Here is a 16,608-nt window from a genome sequence, read left to right as displayed (position 1 = left end):
TCAAGTTTTAAACAACTTTTTCTCAAAATTGTTTTGTTTTATAGGTTCTATGAATATCCTTAATCCAGTTACATGGTCGGTTTGCTTTCGCAACAACCCATTTAACTTAAATAACCCAAGACACATTAAAAATAAAATAATATTAATTCAATATACAAAAAAATAAATGCTTAATTTTGTAGCAATAAATAATAATTTCGAAAATATTTTAAATACTTGGGGTGGCCTGTTTTCTATGACGCGGAGTGTATTAAAAATAAAGATTTTATTGTAAAAAAAAATAAAAAAAAAAAGTTTGCAAATAAATAATATCGAAATTTTATTAAGCGCGGATGCAAAGTTAAATAGCTTCGTTCGTACTCCTTTCCCACTTCCCCCCATCTGCATATTTCATGATTTTAAGTCGATGGCGCTCTCCAGGCCAGGAATAGGGTTTGAGTTTATGCAGATAGATGCAGATGCAACGCCCTCTATTTACACCTCTACAGGAGAGGACTGTTTAGCAGCCCCAACGAACGATATAATTACATTAATGACATTAGTATATTAATATTATACATTCTAAAGAATATAGAAGCATACAAAGAAAAAGAATATAAGCGTTACATCGTAGCAGTGACGGCTGTGAGCAAATCGCGCATTTGAAATGCCCTTCTATGCATAAGTACTTTGGTACTTAGTATTTGGTAGCTATGGAAATAAAAGTTGAAATTAAGGAAGAGTTGGGCGAATGTGACCAAATATATTATGTAGATAATCAGGCATCCACATCTATAGATCTTGACAACTTAAAGAATAAACTAGACGCAGAAATCTGGGGTGAGGGTGAGAATAACAATAAAGTTTTCATAGGCAATATCCAATGTAATCTAATCACTCTTACTGAAAATTAAAAATGAATTTTTCATAATGTTGATAAAAAATAATATATTGTAGTTTCTATGTACGGTATATAAATATAATTATTTTCAGTAAATTTAAGAGATATTGTTTCAAAGTCTGGTTTTTCTTTGTATTTTTTATTATAAATGAGTTTTATGTCTTTGGTAATATGTGTGTTTCCAGAGTGTTTTGATGTATCTAGTATGTTGATTACATAACTCTAGGTATTTTAATTACATGCTTTTCTTTGTTGTCAACTCAGTAGTATCAAAGAATTTAGAGTATAGTATAGAGGCATATAGAAGAACAGTTCAAATAAATGGGCGATTTGGCTACGGTTATTATACTTCAAAACAATCCTTATAAGGGCGACTGCATAAACTCAAACCAAAGAACATAGACGCTTATGCGTCTATATTCTTTGTTGCTCAAACCGTGGCCGTCGGCTTCAAACCATCATGAAAGATATAGTTAGGGGGAAGTGGGAAAGGAGTACGAACGAAGCTATTTATATAACTTATGCATCCACGCTTAATCAAATTTCGACGCCATTGATTTGAAAACTGTGTGTTTTTTGTTTTTAACACAATCCTACACAGGACTCCTACCTTTTAGATTAGGTACCTCCAAAATAATTTCTACACACTGGACATTTATACAAGGTGGTCCAGAATTATGTACATTAATTTCTAGAGCTCATAGTACGTCCAAAAATAAGGGTACTTCTTTATGTACACTTTTTTATAAAACTGAATAATAAGGGAGATACAACCCTTTAAAGGGGTGAATTGAAATTATTATTTTTTCAAATATCTTCCAAACGGTTTTGAATACGGAGTTTATATTTTGGGAGTGATTATAAGACATTAGGATAATTAATTTCATGTCACCACCTACCACATCCTATATTAATACAGGGTAGTTTTGGGTTATTGCGTCACATGTTTTTTAATTTTTACATATTTTAAAAAAATATTTTAAAAATTGTTTCCCTAGACTTTTCTACGTAAAAAGTGCTCTTGTAATATTTCGATAGATATCACCGTTTTCGATTTATTTAAACTCGAAGGTATACATATATTTTATTGTCATCATTACATTTCTTAATATTCATCAAGTATGCTTTGACATTGACACTTGTGTTAGCAATAGTATTACAAATTAATGGAAAATTTAATTAATACTTAACATTTAATTAATGGCGAAAATAATATTTCACAACAACTGTTCAATATGTCCTCCATTTTGTTGAATACATAATCTAATTCTTTTATTTAGAGAGCACATTAATCCATTTAATGTTACTGGATCGTTTTGTAAATCGGTAAATACTTGTTCAATTTTGTCTCTTAACTCATTTACTGTATTAATTGGAGTATTATACAATTTTGATTTCAAATAACTCCATACTGTAAAGTCCATTGGATTAAGATCACAACTACGAGCAGGCCAATGAATCGGTGCATCCGCACCCCGGCCTATCCACCTATCAGGGAAATGTTCATGTAACCACCTTCTAAAAATTCTTGTGTAGGGTAGCACCATCATGTCTTGGGGTAGCACCATCATGCAAAATATCATGTAAAATATTGTCTAGAAAATTGTAATACATGTTACCATTTAAATTTCCGGGAAAGATGTGGTATCCTATGAAACTATTTCCTAAAGTAGCTGCCCAAACGTTTATCTTGAACGTGCGTTGGAAGTGAGTTTCCATTGTAGCCCTAGGATTTTCTTCAGCCCAGAAGTGCATATTTCTAGAATTGAACATACCTTGTCTTGTAAATGTGGCCTCGTCCGTAAACAGAATGTTGCTTAAAAAATTTTGTGCAGTTTGAACTTTATTTTGCAATACTTCACAAAAATCAACTCTAAGTGGCATATCGTCAGGTAACAATTCCTGCACCTGTCGATAGTGGTAAGGATGTAATTGCTCTTCATTCAACTCTTAAAACACTTTGATCGGAAATATTCGTTCTTAATCCTAACCTGCGTGTACTTATTGTGGGGTCATTTATTCCAGCAACTAATATTTGCTGTTCAACGCGAATATTTCTTGCTTCTCTACGACGACCAGCATCTGTATTCCTTCTTTGAAGACAACCGGTTTCTCTCAGTCGTCGTTCAGTACTTACAAAAGTACTGGCATTGGGAATATTTCTGTTTGGATACTTTTCTCTGTAGCGTCTTACAGCGGCAGCAGCATTTACCGAACATTCCCGTAATACTAAAAGTATGTCTGTCATCTCAGAATTTGAATAGTGTGCCATATTGCGGGCAAACAAATTTAAAAATATAGCAAAAGAGACGTGTTAAACAAATTTCACTGTCGAGTACAATAAAACTGTAGATAAAATAATTTAATTGTTATTAAACGTCACTGACAATTTATAGACTACTTGAGATTAAAGTGTTGCTGCTAACACAAGTGTCAATTCCAAAGCATACTTGATGAATATTAAGAAATGTAACGATTACAATAAAATACATGTATACCTTCGAGTTTAAATAAATCGAAAACGGTGATATCTATCGAAATATTACAAGAGCACCTTTTTTTGCGTAGAAAAGTCTAAGGAAACAATTTTTAAAATATTTTTTAAAATATTTAAAAATTAAAAAACATGTGACGCAATAACCCAAAACTACCCTGTATTAATATAGGATGTGGTAGTTGGTGACATGAAATTAATTATCCTAATGTCTTATAATCACTCCCAAAATATGAACTCCGCATTCAGAACCGTTTGGAAGATATTTGAAAAAATAAGAATTTCAATTCACCCCTTTAAAGGGTCGTATCTTCCTTATTATTCAGTTTTATAAAAAAGTGTACATAAAGAAGTACCCTTATTTTTGGACGTACTATGAGCTCTAGAAATTAATGTACATAATTCTGGACCACCTTGTACAAATTTACAATTTAACTTCTGTCATACAAGAATTTTATTTATTGAAAAATGAAGCTCAAAGACTACACACAGTTTCAAAAATCAAACAAGTTATTATCCAGAATTAGAAAACTCATTTATCCCTTTAATTACGTTACAAAGTAAAATAGAAGAACATATATGTCAAATTAATCCACCTTTGTATAAGGAACAAAAAAGAGAATAAAAAGAGGACTTCTAAATCCTCTAGAAACAATAATAAAATATATTACAGAAAATATGGACCAAGAAGACGCACAAAGAATAGAAAACGAAATAAAACAATTAAAAGATAATCAAAGTAACTTAAAAGTAAATTCCCTAAGACAAATATCTTTATTGCAAGATTCTATCTTCTTCTTCTTAAAGTGCCTATCCGTTCCGGACGTTGGCGATCATCACGGCTATCTTCACTTTGCTTATTGCAGCGCGGAACAGTTCAGTGGTAGTCGTGTTATACCACTTTCGCAAATTTTGAAGCCAGGAAATGCGTCTTCTTCCCGGTCCTCTCTTACCATTTACTTTCCCTTGGAGAATCAGCTGGAGAAGGCCGTAACGTTCTTGATTTCTCATGATATTCTCCGCAAGATTCTATAAATACTTTTAATAATGCTATAAATAATATTTCACATAATCAATTGATTTTGAAATCAAAAATTGAAGCTATAGAGAATAAATTAGCTTTATTTGAAAAAAGTATGTATACACATATTCAGTCATTTATAGTGATAAATCAAATTACTTTACTTTATTAAACAATTTATGATATTTTTGAAAAAGTAGAAACTGCAATCTCAATTGCCAAAATAAATACCTTGCACAATTCTATAGTAAATCCAATTGAACTTTTAAATGAAATAAAGAAAGCAAAATCTCAGACAAAGTCAAAATTAATGCCTTTTGATATTACACTAGGAAAAATAATTCAGTATGAGAAAATAATAAATATTAAGAGCTATTCAGTAAATTCTATAATTACATTTGTATTAGAGATTCCTTTAGTTGAATCGGAAATATATGATTATTACCAACTGTTCCCTATTTCTATTCCTATGAATAACTCAAATTATCTTATTCATTTACCTTACAAACTTTTCCTTGCACTTAATGAATTTAGCTATATCTACATGGAAGATCAAGAAATATCATGCAGGGCAAAATTAAGGGCAAAAGAAGTGTGGGAAGAAGAAAAATATCGTGGCTTCGTAATCTACGTGAATGGTTCGGGTGTAGTTCGATTGAACTTTTTAGGCGCGCTGCTAACAAAGTCGCAGTGGCCATGATGATTTCCAATCTCCGCTAGGAGTGGCACGAGAAGAAGAAGAAGACATGGAAGATATATGCACAGAAATAGACTCAGAAGAATACATATGTAAAGGAAGTAATAAACTAACGATAACAGAAGAAGCCCCTTGTGCAGTCAAATTAATAAATTTCAAGAAAAAGGCATTGTCATGTGAACATTTCGAAGTAAAGATAAAGAAAATAGAATCTACAAGAATCAGCGACGGAAAATGGATAGTTACAGTTCCAGAAGAAGAATTAGCAATTATCGAGTGCCCAAACTCAAAAGAAAATTTACCAATACATGGAACCTACGTTTTAGAATCAGTTCCTGAATGTACCGTGAAAATCAAGAATGAAGTCTTCCAAACAGAAAAAATTAATAAAAGTCACTTTACTCATATAAATCTTCCAAAAGTTATTCCTTCTATTAATATTTTTCAAAATGAAAGTTCAAATTTTTCAACAATAAATCTTAATACAATTAACCTTAGAAAGACTAAAGATATTTTAGAAAAGTTAGAAACACAAAAATATAATTTAAAAGATAATAATTCAATTTATTTTAAGCAAAGTTTTTGGACAATCTGTATATATATATATATATATATATATATATATATATATATATATAATAATTTTCATTTTAATTTTATATTATTTAACTAAATATTGTAAAACTGTGCGTCAAAGAAAACAAGTAGAAAGAAGAAAAGAAGAAACACAAGAATTTATTGTGTAAAGAACCCCCCCCCCCCCCAGGATATGCTTCTTTCTAAGAAGGAGGAGGAGTTACGTCCCTGGATTATCCAATGTGTGACGACATATAGAAAGACTATATATACCAGTGTTTAATTAGATTAAGAGCTTTTTGTTTTGTAGTTGTTACCATACCTGTACGTTCTCAATAAATAAATTTTGTTACGAAAATTAATTTTTTAAAAATCCGTTTTCGGCTTTGAACTTCGTAACTCAGATACTTATAGGCTATTGATTATGTACTTTAGGAAGGAACTAAGACCAGAGACCGGTCTTAAATACATAGAATGCATCACGCTGCTGTTATACTGTGGAAATTACGATGTCGGTGGTGTTATATTCGTAGCATAAGTTTCTCCAATTTCTGTAAAATATCGAGCAAAAGAATTTGAGATAGTTTCATTATCTGTTACAGTAGTTCCTTTTTGTGGAACTATTCCTATAATATTTCTTTAGTTTTCTTAACCTGTCAAATTTTTAACAATATTCCATAGGATTTGGAAACATTCTTATTTCTCTCAATTTCATTTCTAAAGTAATTTTTCTTAGCACTTTTTAGTAATATATTTAGTTGTTTTATATAATTGAAATATTCATTTTTTTTTATTAACATTATCTGGATCTTTGACATATTTAAAACACAAAAGATTTTTTGTGTTTATGGATTTAACCAGTCCTGCAGTTATCCAACTTTGCTTCATCTCATGTTTTTTATGTTTTTTTTTATATAACTGTTTTTTTTTTCTGTAAGTTTCTTAAGAATTTCACATAATAAATTGCAGTCGCTTTATGATCAGTAACACAAGATGTAACACAAGTATGTTGCTTTAGATTGTGTACTAATTCTCTGAGATTTAAAAAAAAATCAAATGCAGTGGTACATTAAATAGAAAGAAAAAATAATTACCTTTCAAATGGTCTACTGTTGAAGACTCTAAAACTAATTTTAAGTAAGATATTGTTCTTCAGAACCGTATGAATCTAATTCTGGATAATAACTTGTTTGATTTTTGAAACTTGTGTGTAGTCTTTGAGCTTCATTTTTCAATAAATAAAATTCTTGTATGTCAGAAGTTAAATTGTAAATTTGTATAAATGTCCAGTGTGTAGAAATTATTTTGGAGGTACCTAATCTAAAAGGTAGGAGTCCTGGATATGTAGTTACATCTTCAAACTTGACTAAGTTGTCTCTTACGTTGATATAGTTGACTGCTCCGAAGATTCCGACGATAAATCTGAAATATTAGGCATTATTTTAGTTTCGTTTATGTGGATTATTATCTTCTTTTTATTCTTGGGATTTTCAATTTCTATTTTCCCATTTTCTAATATTTGTGTAAGTATATAAGGTCCAGTATATTTTCTACTTAACTTTCCTCCGCGAGTTTCTGTTTTTCTATAAACTTATGATCCTAAACGAGGATCTTTTAAGTTTCTATCTTTATTTCTTTTTCCAATTATATTCTCTTTAAGTTTTTGATTTTCTTCTTGTATACTTGTATATAGAGCTTGAGTATTATTTTGATGTGCATTAACATATTAAGTATAATCTTGTGCTGAAATGGGATCATTAAGTCTCATGGGATCTTTACTGTCTGTATGTCCCGATACTAATTCGAAAGGTGTATGGCCAGTTGCTGAGTGTATAGTACTATTATAGGCAATAAGAGTATAAGGCATAATGGAAATATTATCTGCATCTTTATCTTTTTCTTTTAGTAATCTTAAGTGCTCAGTTAAGGTAGAATGGAATCTTTCTACCGGGGAATTGGATTCGAGATGATATGAAGTAGTAAAATGTATTTTTATTTGATGCGTTTTTAGTAATTCATCTACAACGTTATTTTTGAATTCTCCGCCACTATCTGCAACAATTTGTTTCGGTATTCCGAAAAATGAAAAGAAATGTACTAATTGTTGACACGCTGATATCGCTGTGCCAAAATATGGTAACGCTTGGCCATATTTTTAAAATTTATCTATAATCTTTGATTGCCAACTTTATCAGTATCTATATGTATTATCTCAAAAGGCTTGGATGGTGTGTGCGTTAATATTAAAGGTTCTTTATGTGGATTTCTATTATATTTTGATCTTTGGCATATTTCACATTCGTTTATATATTTTTCTATATCCTTCTTCATTGATTTCCAGTAGTAATTTATTTTTAAAGCTCTAAGAGTCTATGAAATACCTCGATGATTTGTTTTGCCGTCGTGCTTATATTTTATTAGTTGATTTCTTTCTTCTGGTAATACATTGTTTACTAATTTAGTACATTCAATCAATTTTAATTTTGTAAAATATTTACGCCATAAATTCTGGAATATTGAACGTAATTCTTGAGATAAGAAATAAATGTATAAAGTATTTTTGCACGCATTTTTTTTTAGGAATTTGGTCACACTTTCTTCGTCAGCTGAAATAGTAGCTCTTATTATTTTATGTCCTTCAAAATTCTCGCATTCGCGTTTTAAATAATTTGCAAAAGGCGCTCTTTTAACGATAAGTTGATAGGCTTTATTGTTTATTATTTCATCCAACAATGGGAATCTATTTTCATTTGAAGATTCAGCACTATGGGCTGTATCTGTGTCTGAGTTATCCATCTCAACGTTTTCATTGTTCTTATTTCCTGCTGATATAATTTTATTTACTTGTGGGTTTTCTGTAACCTCATTGTTATCGAGAATTTGCAAGGTTTCATTTATTATATTGTCATCAACTATGTCTGGGTTAAATTCAGCTAAAAATTGGTTGACATCAAAATCTATGTCACCGGGATTATTTATATTTGATTCTGTTTCAATTGCATTGATATTTATTCGACTTAAAGAATCGGCAATGTTCGTTTTACCGGGTTTATATTTTATAGTATAGGTAAATTCTTCTAAAATTATAATTTTAATCTCCATCGTAATAATTTGGAGTTGGGTTCCTTTAAATTAAATAACCATATTTGGGGTCTATGGTCGCATAAAATTTCAAAAGATCTGCCGTATAAATAAGGTCTAAATGTTTTACAAGCCCATACAATTGCTAAAAGTTCTTTTTCTATCTTAGAATATTTTTGCTCTGTTTGATTAAGAGTTCTTGAGGCCTACGCTACGGGTAAATCATTTGGGACTTTTCCTTGTGACAAAATTGCACCTAAGGCTATATTTGAAGCGTCTGTAGTTAATATAAATGGTTTTGAAAAATCTGGATATTTTAAAATAGGGGCATTAATTAAAAGTTCTTTAAGATGATTAAAAGATTTTTTAAATTCTGGAGTGTGTATAACTTTTGCATGTTTCTTTAGACACATAGTTAAAGGTTTAACTATTTTGGCGAAATTTTGGATAAATCTTCTGTAATATCCTGCTAATCCTAAAAATGACTTTATTTCTTTTTGTGTAGTAGGAATAGGAAAGTTTTTGACTGCATTTATTTTTTCTGGATTTGGTCGTACTCCGTCTTTTGTTATAACATGACCTAAATATGCCACTTCTATTCGTAAAAATTCTGATTTATCTAGTTGTATTTTTAAATTAGATTTTCTTAGTCTTTCAAAAATTGCTTTCAGTCTTTTAACATGTTCTTGCAATGATGAGGAAAAAACAATTATATCATCTAAATATATATAGCATATTTCATTCTGATATCCTCTTAATACATTATTCATAACTTTCTGAAAAGTAGCTGGGGCATTTTTCAATCCAAACGGCATACGTAAAAATTCATAATGTCCTGTCTCTGTGGAAAATGCTGTTTTTGGTACATAGGCTTGTTCCATTTATATCAGGTGGAAACCATTTGATAAATCTAAAGTAGTAAAATATTGAGCGCTTCCTAGACCATCTAGAATATTATCTATTAATGGCAAGGAAAATTTATTTTCTATTGTATTTTCATTTAGTTTTCGGTAATCTATAACTATTCTGTATTTCTTTTGGTTACTTGCGTCCATTTTCTTCTATATTACCCAGATGGCGATGGGTGAATTAAAAGGCGAGTTTGAATCTTGTATTATTCCATTTTTTAACATATCATTTATTTGTCTACTAACTTCTTTTTTATAAACTTCCGGATATCTATAATTCCTTGTGTAAACCGGAGTATCATTAACTAAATCTATTTTATGCTTTATTTCATTCGTAAAACTAAGGGGCGTTCCGTCTATATAAAAAATATCTCTATATTCATAACATAATTTACTTATAGCTTCGTATTCTTCTTTGTTACCATGATTAAGTCTAAGTTTCTTGAGATTTTCTTTTTGTAGATCATCTATTTCTTCTTCTTCTATGTCCATCTCCTCAATATGATATGACTGAATATTATTTAAGTTTTCTTCTTGAATATATTCTACATTAAAAGGTTCCGTAAATTTAATTTCCGCGGGAGTTTCTCCTAGGTTATTTATCATAGTAAAAGCGTTGTGATCATTTATCTCAATCCACATGAAGGAATTTCTGCACTTCCGATTTTTGTATAATTTAGTATCGCAGTACCAGATCTTCTGTTAACTGGTACTTTAACTTTTTGAGCAGTTCTTGGTGGTATTATTATTTTACTAGGTTTAAAATATTTTTGTTTAGTTGGATCTTGTGATGTTAAAAATATTGGAAGAGAAATGGTTGGGGTCTTTAGTTTTGAATCTTTAAAATCAATAATAGCATTGATTTGTGATAAAAAGTTGCATCCTAGCAAACCGCCAAAATTAGGAGAGAAATCGAAAAGATAAAATTTATGACAATTTGGATTTTTCAAACTAGGGAATATTGGAATGGTCATAGTTTCATTATGAATTGAAGTAGCGTGTGCAGTATGCACAGCAATTTGCTCAGGAATTATATATTTCGAAAAAAGTTCTCTTGCGAGGTCAGGTCTAAAAAAACTTTGTTCTGATCCTGTATCTATTAAAAATGTAGCATTAAAATCTGGAATTATTATCTTAGATAATTTATCATATTGTTTAATAGCATTAAAATTTATGTGGCTGTACTTGTTGAGGCTTGGACTGGAAAATTTTCATCATTATATATTCTTCTTTTGTTTTCATTGCACCTTCTTAAATTATTATTATTATTATGTTCTTTCATTATCATTATATCTTTCTTCTCTTACATTATTACTCGTTATTTTATGATTAAATAAATTATTTGGAGAACGTCTATCATTTCTAAAATTACTTCGTAAACTAAAGTTATTGGAACTTGTATCCACTGGCTCAGGTCGCATTGAATTTCTGCTTTGATTTTGGGTAGGAATAGATGGCTGATATCTATGTATATTTGGAAATTGTCTTTGAAATTGGTTACCATTATTATTATTAAAACCATTGTTCGAAAAACTTGGACGATTTTGAAAATTATTATTTGGATTTCTGAAAAAATTATTATTTCTGTATTGACTAGAACTTTGGGAAGAATGTCGATTTTGAAAATTATTATAATTAGAAAAATTCTGATTTCGAGAAAAATTATTTCTATTTAGAAATGAAGAGTGTGAATTATTATTTGAATTTCTATTGGAATTTTTATAGGATCGAGAATTATTAAAATTTGTGGGTCTCGTAGTATTACTTCGATTTTTAAAAGTAATAAAATTGTCTTCTTCTTTAGCGAAAGCCATTGCTTGTGCTATTGAATCAGGATTCTTTAATCTGACTACTAACTGCATGTGATAATTAAGGCCATTTATAAAAGTTTTAAGACAAAGATCTTCATATTGTTGAATTTTTAATATTTTTACATTTAATTGGTCATTAGGCATATTTATTTTTGAACAAAGAATGCTTCTAGCATCCTGGATTCTTAAACCAAAATTTTGTGCATTTTCGTTTCTTTCTGGTTTGATTGAAATTATATCTTGTATTAAACAATCAACTGATCTCTGATCAGAAAATGTTACTATAAGAGAATCTTTAACTTTTGCCCAAGAATCAAGTTCTGTTCTTGATGCAACAAGGTCTGCTGCTCTGTCAGTTGACTTACTTAAAACAGTATCGAAAAGACAAACATTTATAGGATTATTTGCATCTCTATTGCTATGATTATTCAAAAAATTTTCACATGATTTAATAAATTTATTTAATTGTTTCGCATTGCCATCAAAAGTAGGAATGTTATCTGCTTGATGTTTAATTAATTGAAAATTAGGTTGAGTCATCTCGTTAAATGTTAAATTTACTAAATTATCTAAAATGTCCTCCACAGTGAATCAAAAAATATATAATATATAGGTAAAAATATGGATTTTGGTAAAATAGGAAAAACTGAATATTTTCATTTTCTATAGACTTCAGACTATTTTTGTTCTTCCGTCTGCACCAATAGGATTCTGAACGATGCTGGTTCCTTCTCCCTGGTCTTGGCTTCTCCAATGGGTTGTGGACAATGTTTGTTCCTAGCCCTGGACGTTTGGCTGTTACCGTACCCGAAATGTGGATTTTTTCCGTTAATCTTTCAAAGGAAAAATTGCACACGAAATTCGGCAAGGTTAACTCGAACACTGTACAATTTCGAAAAATCCAAATGACTGCGCCAGTTACGAATGGCGTTTACTTGAAAACACTATAAATCTTTGAAAAATCCTACTGACTGCGCCAGTTACGAAGTTCAAAGCCGAAAACGGATTTTTAAAAAATTAATTTTCGTAACAAAATTTATTTATTGAGAACGTACAGGTATGGTAACAACTACAAAACAAAAAGCTCGTAATCTAATTAAACACTGGTATATATAGTCTTTCTATATGTCGTCACACATTGGATAATCCAGAGACGTAACTTCTGTGGCTAGGATATTATCTGTTTTTTATTTTCTTAAAACATATTATCGTTAGGTAGAATATGATATTATATTATTGTGTATGACTACATTTGTTCCCGCTGGATTTTTGGTAGTTTTTATTTTCATTATGTAGTTTCTGCATTAAGTTTTTTATAGTATTATTTTAATTTCAGGTTTTTCTGAGAAGAATAAACATTCATCTAATAAACAACAAGAGAAACAAAACTCTGAAGAACAAACATTAAAACATATTAATTTTTCTAAAGATTTTTCTTGCAAAAATAATGTACTGGAAAGGACTGAAAAAAGATATTACAACTGCGATATTTGCTTTAAGCAGTTTTCTCAGAAAGGGAGTTTGAATCATCATTTAAGAACACACACTGGAGAAAAACCTTACAAGTGTGAAATCTGCTTTAAGTCATTTTCTCAAAAAAATAGTTTAAATGTACATATGAGAACACATTCTGGAGAAAAACCTTATAAGTGTAAAATTTGTTTAAAGCAGTTAATTTCCTTAAACTCTTTGAAAACACATAAGATAACGCACTCTAAAGAAAAACCTTACAAGTGTCACGTCTGTTTTAAGCCCATTTCTCAAAAAAATAGTTTAACTATACATATGAGAACACATACTAGAGAAAAACCTTATAAGTGTGAACTTTGTCATAAAAATTTTTCTCTAGCATACTCTTTGAAAAGACATCTAAGGATGCACACTGGAAAAAAGCCGTACGAGTGTGAAATTTGTTTCAAACAGTTTACTAGAAATAGTAATTTACTTAAACATATGAGAGTGCATTCGGCGGAAAGCTGTACAAGTGTGAAATTTGTTTTAAGCAATTTACTTTAGTAAACTATTTAAAATCACATCTAAAAACGCACTCTAAAGAAAAACATTTCAAATGTGAAGTTTGTTTTAAAACATTTTTTCATTAATAGAATTTAAATGTACAGCTGGTTCCTAATAATAAAATAAACAAACAAACCATTGATTACATAATCTTTAATATAAACGTTACATAATAAAGTTAATTAATAAATTGTAATAATTATTAAGGTCTAAATTTTGATATTATTTTGAATTCCTGCATTTTATAAAGAGTATATAAATGATAGTTTTTACATCAAATAGGGTTGTTGTTATTATTTTTATTAGTTTATTATTATTAAGGAATAAAACAAACGACTTAACTTAATAATATATTAGAGCAACAATTAATATTGTGTAATATCTCCATCAGCATTGATAACAGATTGTAGTCTACGGTCCATCTTTGTGAAAGGAACTATGAAATTATCTTCTTCAGAGAGCTATTCCCAAACCGCGCCACAGCTCTTCAGTATTTTGAGGTATAAAATTACGATAATACAACCGTTTATAATAACTGTGGTAAGTATAAATGAACTCAGCCAAGAATACCTAGATCAACAATAGAGCACATTATCTGTTCCAATAGAGAGGGTTTCCTATTTAAAATTCAGGATCAGATAGTACCAAAAACAAACTGCCTCACTAATATCATCAAAGAACCTCAAGTGCAAAATGCCAAATGTTTACCCTTTCTAAACATTTCGAATTTCTCATCCGTTTAATTAGAAGTTTCATCGATTTTACGGGAAGTTTATTTTCATGTTAGGTCGTCTAATTTCTCATCAGTTTTATTAGAAGTTTCATCGAATTTACGAGACGTTTCTCTGTTTATTTTTATGTTGAGTCGTCTCAATTCTCGGTTAGATCGTTTTTGACCTTTTTAATTCACTATAATCTTCGTCAAACTGTTCAAGCAACTGCTTCACGGTAAAATGTTTTAGCAGCATCGTTGATAGCTCACTGGCACATTTTTAAAATAAGTCATAAATAGTCTGCACCGAAAACAGGTTATCTTTTTTTTTTAAGATAAGGCTTTTTTACCTTGGCTAAAGTTCTAATCTGAGCCAAGAACCATCCTCCTTTATCCGGGCTTGGGACCGGCAACAAGACCATTGAAATAGTAAATATACTCAATGATCATGTAGGCGGAGTTAAAAAACTTCACTTATCTAGATGGAAAACTATTAAGCCAAAATTAAAATATTCAACAAAAATTTAATAATTATGTTTTCAGAAAATCAAGTGAAAAATCAACAAAGGGTTATAAACCTGTCAATATGTGTTTAATTTATTAAGTAAAACAATGTAATTCGTATTACTTGAAAGATATCATTTATCTACTAAAACAGATAAATCCGGCAATACTTTGTCAACACCCAACCGTGTTAACATTATAAAGAACTACGACATAAAAGATCTAGTTAAAATGACACCAAAGATATAGGGTAAAAGCATAACTGAGAAATAAATAAAAAAAAAAAAATAGATATTCACATATTTAGAAGACTCCATAACTTTCTGAAATTGCTAAAATTTTTAGAATATTTTATTTTTCTCGGAAATGAAAGACGCTACACAAAGAGCCGAGATAACTGATATTCCAGAAGAAAGATTCAGTGTTATCTAGTATTAGGTTTCTACCGAAACATTTAGGCGTCGAATATCACTGTGGAACGAGCGTCGGCGACTGGGTTATCACTAAAGGTTTTTTCTAGAATACCATTTACGAGCTGTCTGTGAGTATCTATGAGGACAGATTTTTAATTTGATAAGGAAGACAAATTGAACCTTGTTTTATTTAATTGTAGGTATGCAGTAGCTCTTATACTACTTCAATAAAACCACCAAGCATCTCAACATAATAATTTCCGATAATCAAACATAATAAAAGAGAAAATTTTTAACTCCCATATATTATATCCCTCATGACAGCGTGATTAAAATACAACCAATGCCACCAGAAAAGATATATCAAAGATATAAGATAAAAAAAATTAGAAATCAAGAAAAGAACTTTACGTACTTGAAATACTCCATTCCATAACTTTCTAAAATTGCTAAAATTTTTGGAAGATTTTATTTTTCTCGGAAATTAAAGACCCTACACAAAGAGCCGAGATAACTGATATTACAGAAGAAAAATTCAGTGTTATCTAGTCTTAGGTCTCCACCGAAACATTTAGGCGTCGAATATCACTGTGGAACGAGCGCCGGCGACTGGGTTATCACTAAAGGTTTTTTCTAGAATACCATTTACCAGCTGTCTGTGAGTATCTATGAGGACAGATTTTTAATTTGATAAGGAAGAAAAATTGAACCTTGTTTTATTTAATTGTATTTAAATTCCCATTAAAATAGTAATTACTTGGAAAATCATAAAATCATACAAAAGACGACTATAGAATTCCCCAGATACAGGGCCGCCGCTACCATGTGTGCCAAGTGTGCATCGCACACGGGCGGCCAACAATAGGGGCGGCCAAAAGCAGTCCATTGATGATAATACTTTTTTAAAACGAAAATAATTAAATAGTAATGATTCAGATAATTCTGTGAACTCTAATATTCCAAAACAATAATAATTATTCAGTACGTGATAATACTTAAATGCGTTTCATTTATCATGTATACTTCTTTTTTTCATCCTAATCTAAAAAAATGTCAGAAAATATTATTTTGTATACATAAAATTTATGTGTATAATAATATTTTGTTTGTAAAATATAGTAATGTACCCGTTTCTTTTGCACAGTAAGTACTGTATTTCGAAGTAACGTCGAGATCAGAGCAATTTTATTCGTATACGCGTTACATATTATTTGGAGAAACATTATTTGGACAACTTATCTACAGTGTTTTTGGATTTATTTTGTTAAATTCGCCCGGCTTCGTTCTTAAGTGATAATTTCAAAATGTCCGAAAGAAAAAGAAAACGACTTTCAGGTTTTTAATATAGAAAAATAAAAGAGGCAAAAACTGAGGAGAAAAAAAACCTTAGCGATGCACTGGAATCATTTTTGATGAAAAACATACATGAAAATATAAAAGACTCGGATATAAATTTATGACCTTCAACTTCAAGCGAAGTCCAAATCATAGAAAA

The sequence above is a fragment of the Diabrotica undecimpunctata genome, chromosome 1, assembly GCF_040954645.1.
Source record: "Diabrotica undecimpunctata isolate CICGRU chromosome 1, icDiaUnde3, whole genome shotgun sequence".
NCBI classification, from domain to species: Eukaryota; Metazoa; Arthropoda; class Insecta; order Coleoptera; family Chrysomelidae; genus Diabrotica; species Diabrotica undecimpunctata.
The sequence above is the reverse complement of the archived record's forward strand: the minus strand, read 5'-3'. Positions refer to the sequence as shown.